Genomic DNA, 8,510 nt, shown 5'->3' with positions numbered 1-8,510 from the left:
AGCAACAGCAAACTCACACCCACACAGTCAAAAGGAAGTATTCGTAAGCCTTTCTATTCTTTATTTTTCCATTGAGGATAATGTGATATTTAAGTTTGGGGGAGACATTGCATGCTTTGACTATGAAAGACACTGCACACTAGAACCATGAAAACAGAGGGTGAAAAGTGATAAACCATGAAAACAGAGGGTGAAAAGTGATATTGATTTAAGACCAACTTTGACATTTTTAGGTGCTTCATGATGTAACCATGATATTTCTTGGCTTAGAGCAGATGATATCTTATAAAGTTGGATTAAGCATGACTATTTTCTTTTGAATTATTGAAGTACACTTTTCCAGCACAGTCATGTGAATTGTGTAGTTATGCATAAGAGATAAGTGTGATGTTCTTTCTTGTTATTACCCTCTAAGAAAAATATTAAAACAAGGAGTGATAATGAGTATGAAAGTGAATGAATAAGTATATGATGTGTATCTACTCCAATGTTTTGAGTTGCTTAGTAACTAGGAGTATTCATCACAAATGTTTACTTTTACGTCAAACGGCAGCTTAAAATATGAGTATACAAAGCATTTTAAGTTTATGGCCTGTTAAGTAACCGGGTGCATTCATCACAAATGTTTGTATTTGCGTCAAAAGACAAGTGATAAATTTAAAAAAATCACCCTTGTCAAAAGACAAGTAAAAGTGTGTTATTACTCCTAAAGTTGGCTACCTTGTTTTTTTTTTTTTAAAAAATTAATAATAATAATGGCGGATTGACTGTGCACGGTTCAAAGATGCTAAACACATGAAACACATGGATGAGTTGGAAGTTTGTACAACGACCTGCACAGAGAGTAGGAATGCTTAGTTTTTCATTATCTAATATTGTCTATGAGCTAAGTCAAGAAGTGAATGCTGCACGATAGAGCCTTTTAAATGTGAAAGTTGAACTTATCATGAGCTTTTAGCACTCTGCTTTCATGGTTTCCTTTTTGCTTGAGGACAAGCAAACATTCAAGTTTGGGGGTATTTGATAAGGGAATTTTTAGCATATATATTTTCTGCTATTCATGCTTGATTTTTAAATATTTTGGATATGTTGCACAAGAAAATTAGAATTTTGAATCTCTTTTTGAACGATTGACCTCGTGGGAAATTAATGTGTTTTCAGATCTTAGGTTACTGAACAGGCAGTGAAACTGAATAGTGATTCATCATGTGCTGCAAAGAAGCTATACAATTTAGTTCCGGATGTTCGTAACCATTTTCAAATAGCTGAGATGAAGGTCTACAAAACATATGAAGGGCATATAACTCAGTTTTGTTGTTTCGAAGCCCAAAAAAAAGCGAGTTGAAAAACAAGGATTGAACCAGCCTGAAATTCCTGCATTGCAAAGACTGTTTTGGTTTATGGCCCTTATCTCAACGCTCAGATGTCCAAAAATTGCAAGATCAGTTTCGTTGGAAAGAAAATTTGATTCTATACAATTTCTCTAGAAATAGAGATCTTTGAATTCGCACGTCTTCTACCTCAAATCGGGCCCGCAATGTCTGAGTAGGAAGGAATTTAATGCAGAAAAGGAAACTTTCCTCATTACTGCAGGGGTAGAAAAGCCACAATATAAAAGAAGAAAAAGGAGGAGAGAGGACAGAGGAGCAACCCTACAACATAGAAAAGAAAAAGAGAGGAGGCGGCACCAAAGGGAACAGAAAAAGAACAAAGGCAAAAATATTGAAGACCGGGAGGACACCTATCTATTCCGCTGAAATTCTCTGCTTTTGAGTGATGTTCATCGTATCAAGTTTGTTTCTCTTTAATTTAACTATGGAGTAGACTTTTATTCTGGGATTTTTTATGTAACCTTATTATGAATATGTGAACAATTTCTTCGATTGAATTATTACATTAAGATGTTGAGTATTTCATTCTATGTGTAATGCTTACGTGTGTTTGGCCAACATTTGCATGATTTAGAATTCAATTTGAAACTGAGAAGTAATAATTGTTTTAGCTATTGTTTGAAATACCTTAAGAAATCTATAGGATAGAGATATCCTAGGAACTTTTGTAATCGTTACAGGTTTTACAGTACTTAATAAATTTCGACAGGTTCAGAACTTTTGTAGAGTATATGAAATTTATTTGTCGAAATAATTTATTGATGCTCGAGAGAGATTAATATTTACATTAGAAAAACCTGATTATCAACATTAGGAGTAATTAATTTAATCGAGAAAGTTCACATAGGCATAGTTATGGTAAGTCAGAAATCCTAGAACCAGTACAATTGAATTAATTAATATTTAATCAATTAGTTGTTACTTTTTAATCATTAATTTTTGTTTCATAAACTATCTCATTCGATTCCTCAAATAGATCATAATTTAAAAGACTTTGGTAATTAGTAGTAACTTTTACAAATCCTCGTGGGACGATACTCTATTCATCACTTTATTACTTGTTACGATTTGTGCACTTGCAAATTTAACCAACATTATACAATAGGGACAGACTATCATTGTTTTCATGGAGGTCTGAGATTTAACATTTTAAATCTTCTGACCAGTCTGAGATTATTTACTGCTCATCCTGTTGTTACAAGAACTGATTTTGGAATCCTTAGTTTATAGAGTTTGCTTTGTCCTCCTAGTTCTTTACTCCGTTTGTCTCAATACTTTAATTTGATTTACTTTAAAAAATATTATTCTTATATATTTTTAGTTAAAAATACTCTACATTGTATTACGACACACCACCAAACGTAATGCTCTCCCGATGATAATGAATTAATACAAAAAATATATAAATATATCTGATTAAAAAATAAAGATGAATATAAAAAATAATGATAATGAGTTATGTGACTCGTGCTTCACTGTAAGTCCAATACTCGTTCGATGATAATGAATAAATATAAAAAATATATAAATATATTTGATTAAAAAATAAAGATGAATATATAAAATAATGGTAAAAAGTTATGTGATTCGTGTTTCATGTAAGTCAGATATTTTTATTTTCTATAAAACAAAATTATATAAGCATGTTTTTCAATACATTTATGTAGTTAAAAAAATTTAAGTACAAAACAAAAGGTTTATTTATACTTGTAATTAAATAAATCGAAAACTATGCATGTTAATAGATAAATAAAAAGTCATTAACAATATCTAAAACTAAAAATTGGGAAATCAAGATATATATATCAAAATATTTAATCTCGCAAAATATGATATTTACCCGTTTATATTTACACATATAAAAAGGGCAAAAAAAGAGACCAAGCACTCCAGTCTATGGCCAGCACACCTAGGCTATTAAGGAAAATCTTGAGCGTATGAGTGAGCATTCAAACCCAAGCCCGTGTGTCTAGGATTGACTTTATTTTTGAAAGGGAGAATGTTCACCTATTTTTCTTGGAAAAAAAAATATGCACGTTACATGTCACATGCCAAGGCTGACAACGTGTCATCTGCAAGCTTAGATTTTGACTACCATTATGATAGCCGGAAAATAAGGGCTTATTCAAAATACCTAATTTTGAAGTCATTTAACCCAAAAACATCTCAATAATATCATTGGAACACCAATTCATCAACTCAAAATACCAAAAAAACATTAAAAAAACTAAAATCAAACCGGGTTGTATTATCCTAATTTTATATCTATTTTTCAAATAGCATTAAAGCTCTAAAAAAACTATAAAATCATAGAAAGAAAAGATTTGCCAACTCAATTAAATTTCATTGAATCTGTCGCAGCATCAATATACAAAAATATTTTCCTATAATTGTGCAAAGCTATTTTTGGAATAAGAGTTACAATAGAAATAGATGTCTTTGTCAGCATATGTTTCCTAATACATAACGTAAATGCGATATATTGTTGATCATTTCTTAACACTCCCCCTCAAGTTGGAGAGTGAATGTCAAGAACTCTCAGCTTGCAAATCATGGTGGATAATCTCTTTTTTTCTTAATGATTTAGTGAATATATCCGCAAGTTATTCTGTTGAAATAACAAATTTAGTCATGATTGAACCATCTTGTATTTTGCCCTAAATAAAGTGACAATTCATTTTTATATATCCGGTTCTCTCATAAAAAATTAAACATGGTTGGTATCTAAAAGAATTATATATCTAAAAGCATCTACATAATTGCTTGCGAAATTATTGCTCGCAAACCAACTATTCCAGGGCTGTCTAAATTATTGCTTTCAATCAGTGCTAACCAAGTCATAACTGGCTAGCTTGACTTAGACTTCGACAGATTCCACTTGCCCCTTAATCTTTGTTCTTGGGACCTACAATTAATACAAGTGTGGTCGCCTAGGCTACTAGTTAATTATTAAGTATAACTATTAAGACTAAATCATTCTGTAGTCCCTTGGCTTTCAATGTGATTATAATATGTAGTCATTTACATTTGGAAGGCTATATATTTACAGCTTAATTCTTCAACACTCGGAGGTCATTTTCTTAATAAGTCCCAGAGATTAAGTTATAGATTTTTAAACAAAAAAGACTTAAGTTATAATTTAGCTCAAAACCTAAGGATTAAGGGATATTTATTGGTAGCTTAGACAGTATCCACACATTTCTTTGACTCTTTGGATAACGTCGGAATCTACTTCACTATATAAAACCCTTTTAGCATACTAAACGATCACCATTCCAAACCAACTACATATTCTTTCTTCTTCTCCTTTGAGTTTGTCTTCGACCCACTCCTTTTTGAACCTACAAAGAAAAAATGGCGGAAGGTGTGCTCTTCAGTATTGCGGAGGAAATAATAAACACATTAGGTTCGCTAACTGCTCAGGAGGTTGCACTATGGTGGGGGCTCAAAGATCAATTGCGGAAGCTCAATGACACAGTTACCAGTATTAAGGCTGTGATTCAAGACGCTGAGGAGCAGGCACAAAAAAAGAACCATCAAATCGAAGACTGGCTCATGAAGCTGCGGGAAGCTGTATATGATGCCGAGGATTTGCTGGACGATTTCTCAACACAAGTTCTGCGGAAACAGTTAATGGCTGGGAAAAGAGTATCGAGGGAGGTACGCCTTTTTTTCTCAAGATCAAACCAATTTGTGTATGGTTTACGGATGGGTCATAGAGTTGAAGCACTTAGAGAGAGACTAGATGGCATTGAAATTGACAGTAAAAAATTCAACTTTGATGTTCGTGGTGAGGAGACAGCTTCTTTGACCACTATCAGGGAGCAAACTACCTCATCTGAACCTGAAATAACAGTTGGGAGAGAGAGTGAAAAAAAGACAGTCAGAACGTTTCTGATGAATTCCAACTATGAACATAATGTTTCTGTCATCTCCGTAGTTGGAATGGGAGGGTTGGGGAAGACCACACTAGCTCAACATGTTTTCAATGATGAGCAAGTTAAGGCGCAGTTTGGTGTGAGACTCTGGGTAAGTGTCTCAGGCAGCTTTGATGTTAGAAAGATTATCAAAGGGGCTGTAGGTACTGAAGATTCTGATGATCAGTTAGAGAGTCTGAAAAAAAAGCTTGAAGAGAAAATAGAAAAAAAGAAGTATCTTCTTGTGTTAGATGATGTGTGGGATGGTAAGGATGATGGTGAAAAATGGGATAGTTTGAAGGAGTCATTACCACGTGATGCAGTAGGAAGTAAGATAGTGGTAACTACACGTTCTCATGTAATTGCCAAATTCACAAGCACAATAGAACCACATGTTTTAAAAGGTCTGTCTGTAGATGAGTCATGGGAACTGTTTAGAAGAAAGGCATTTCCTCAAGGCCAGGAGTCGGGTCATGTAGATGAGAGAATTAGAAAAGAGATTGTAGGGAGGTGTTGTGGAGTTCCTTTGGTCATAAAGGCAATTGCGAGGTTAATGTCTTTGAAAGAGAGAGCCCAGTGGTTGTCTTTTATACTAGATGAACTTCCAGATAGCATTAGAGATGATAACATCATACAGACCCTTAAGTTAAGCTATGATGCTCTTCCATCATTTATGAAGCATTGTTTTGCTTACTGTAGCTTATTTCCCAAAGGTTATAAGATAGATGTAAAATATTTGATTCAACTTTGGATTGCACAAGGGTTTGTTAGCACTTCAAATTCAGGTCGTAGGTGTATTGAGATTGTTGGTCTCAAGTGCTTTGAGAGTTTACTGTGGAGGTCCTTCTTTCACGAAGTGAAAAAGGATAGATTTGGTAACATAGAAACTTGCAAAATGCATGATTTTATGCATGATCTTGCAACCCATGTCGCTGGTTTAGAGAGCACCATAGTAGATCGACAAGGAAATAGGATTAGTGAATTGACTCGGCACGTGGTATTTGACACGGAATTGGATTTGTCACAACAAATTCCAATTCCTTTGCCTTGTGCAAAAAGTCTAAGAACACTTGTATTATTGAAAGGTAGCACATGGGATGAGGGGGCATGGGTGTCAATTTGTCGAGATTTTAGGCGTTTACGTGTGCTTGTTTTTTTTCAGTGATTTTGGAATGAAGGAAGTGTCACCTCTCATTGAAAAGATCAAGCACCTTAGATATCTTCATCTTTGGAATAATGAGATGGAGGCGCTTTCTAATTCTGTCATCAGTCTGGTAAATTTGCAAGTGCTCAAGCTCAATAGTTGTAGGAAACTTAAGGAACTACCTAGGGATATTGGTAAGCTGATCAATCTGAGGCATCTTGATGTTGGTTGCTATCTTGATGGTGATTTATGTGAGGATTTAGAGTATATGCCTCGTGGGATTGGGAAATTAACTAGTCTACAGACGTTGTCATGTTTTGTGGTTGCAAAAAAAAGTAGTTCTAAATTTGAGATGATAGGTGGACTGGATGAGTTGAGTAGGTTAAATGAATTGAGAGGGAGGCTAGAAATAATAGTCAAGGGATATGAGGGTGGTTCTTGTTTATCAGAATTTGAAGGAGCTAAATTGATGGATAAACAATATCTTCAGTCGTTGATTGTACGGTGGGACCCAGAGCTGGATAGTGATTTAGATATTGATTTGTATGATAAAATGTTGCAAAGCCTCCAGCCAAACTCGAATCTTCAAGAGTTGAGAGTTGAAGGCTATGGAGGTATGAGGTTTCCAAGTTGGGTTTCAGATCTCACAAATCTTGTAAGGATTCGTCTAGAAGGCTGTAGAAGACTTAAGCATATCCCTCCGTTAGATGGAATCCCTTATCTTGAAGAATTAAGTATTTCGGAATTGAATGATTTGGAGTACATAGATAGTGAGGGGGTTGGAGGAAAAGGAGTGTCGACGTTTTTCCCGTCTTTAAAGAGACTTGTTATCAAGAATTGTGGTAGACTGAAGGGATGGTGGAAGAGATGGAGTAGAGATGAGATGAATGATGATAGTGATGAGTCAACAATAGAAGAAGGGTTGATAATGCTCTCTTTTCCACGTCTTTCTTCCTTGTTCATTTTGATGTGTCCAAATCTGACTTCAATGCCGTTGTTTCCAACTCTCGATGAAGATCTTTATTTGTACAAGACTAGTTCAATGCCATTACAGCAGACAATGAAGATGCCATCACCAGTCTCTTCTTCTTCATTTATCCGTCCTCTCTCCAAATTGAAGAGACTAGATATGAGCTCAATTGATGACATGGAATCTCTTCCGGAAGTAGGGCTGCAAAATCTCTCTTCTCTTCAACGGCTATGGATTTGGGGATGCTCAAGATTGAAGTCTCTGCCACTGCCTGATCAGGGGATGCCTTCTCTTCAGCAATTAGATATCAGGGATTGCAGAGAATTGAAGTCGCTATCTGAATCTGAATCTCAAGGGATGATACCCTACCTTCCCTCTTTGCAATTCTTAAGAATCGATTACTGCAGTGAAGAGCTGAGCGGAAGAGCAAGAGGACGGGGAAAGGAGAGGGAGGAGTGGCCTCCTAACATTAAACACATTCCAGATATTGTAATTGATAACTACTACATTCAAAAGGAGGGTCGCTATGTAAAGGGTGAAAGAAACACTTGCACGTGTATGAAAGGTATTTAACCTCTCCTTTGCTTCCTTTATTTATTTTCTTTTATTTTTATTATTCCACACTCTCTCTATGAAAGGATACTTTGCATTTATTGTGTTTTCCAGGCCATTAACAAGCTAGAGATGAATGTCCGATATACTTTGCAAGTGATGTCAATGGAGTTCAGAGGTGGAAGCTATCGTAAATCCCAGATATGATGCTCTTTGCAAGACCTGGAACTTTCAGTAGCTTGCTATTGATTCGTAGCGTTTGATAAATCTTGAAATATCAATAAGTTGTCTGGAGTTATGTTTCATACATCTATCTTGAAATAATTTAAATACAAAAATTAGTTTAAAAATAATATAAATTGTTTATTAAAACTTGACCCACTAACCTTGACAGAGAATAATGATTACAAAGAATAAATAAAAGAAGAAAGTAAATGATCATCTGAGCTGTGTTTTTCTTCTTTTATTCTGTTTGGCTTTTAATGGAAGTCAACCACATCAAACACCTCACTTTGCCTTTTCACCACCTAAGCCTC

The 8,510-nt window shown here is 34.9% G+C and overlaps 1 pseudogene; it reads left to right on the top strand.

Moving 5' to 3' along the window:
* Nucleotides 1–4,589: 4,589 nt before the first annotated feature.
* Nucleotides 4,590–8,491, top strand: LOC118060341 (putative disease resistance protein RGA4; annotated as a pseudogene).
* The last annotated feature ends 19 nt before the right edge of the window (nt 8,492–8,510 follow it).

This window comes from Populus alba, chromosome 6, assembly GCF_005239225.2.
Source record: "Populus alba chromosome 6, ASM523922v2, whole genome shotgun sequence".
Lineage (NCBI taxonomy): Eukaryota > Viridiplantae > Streptophyta > Magnoliopsida > Malpighiales > Salicaceae > Populus > Populus alba.
This window is presented reverse-complemented; position numbering and strand designations above follow the sequence as displayed.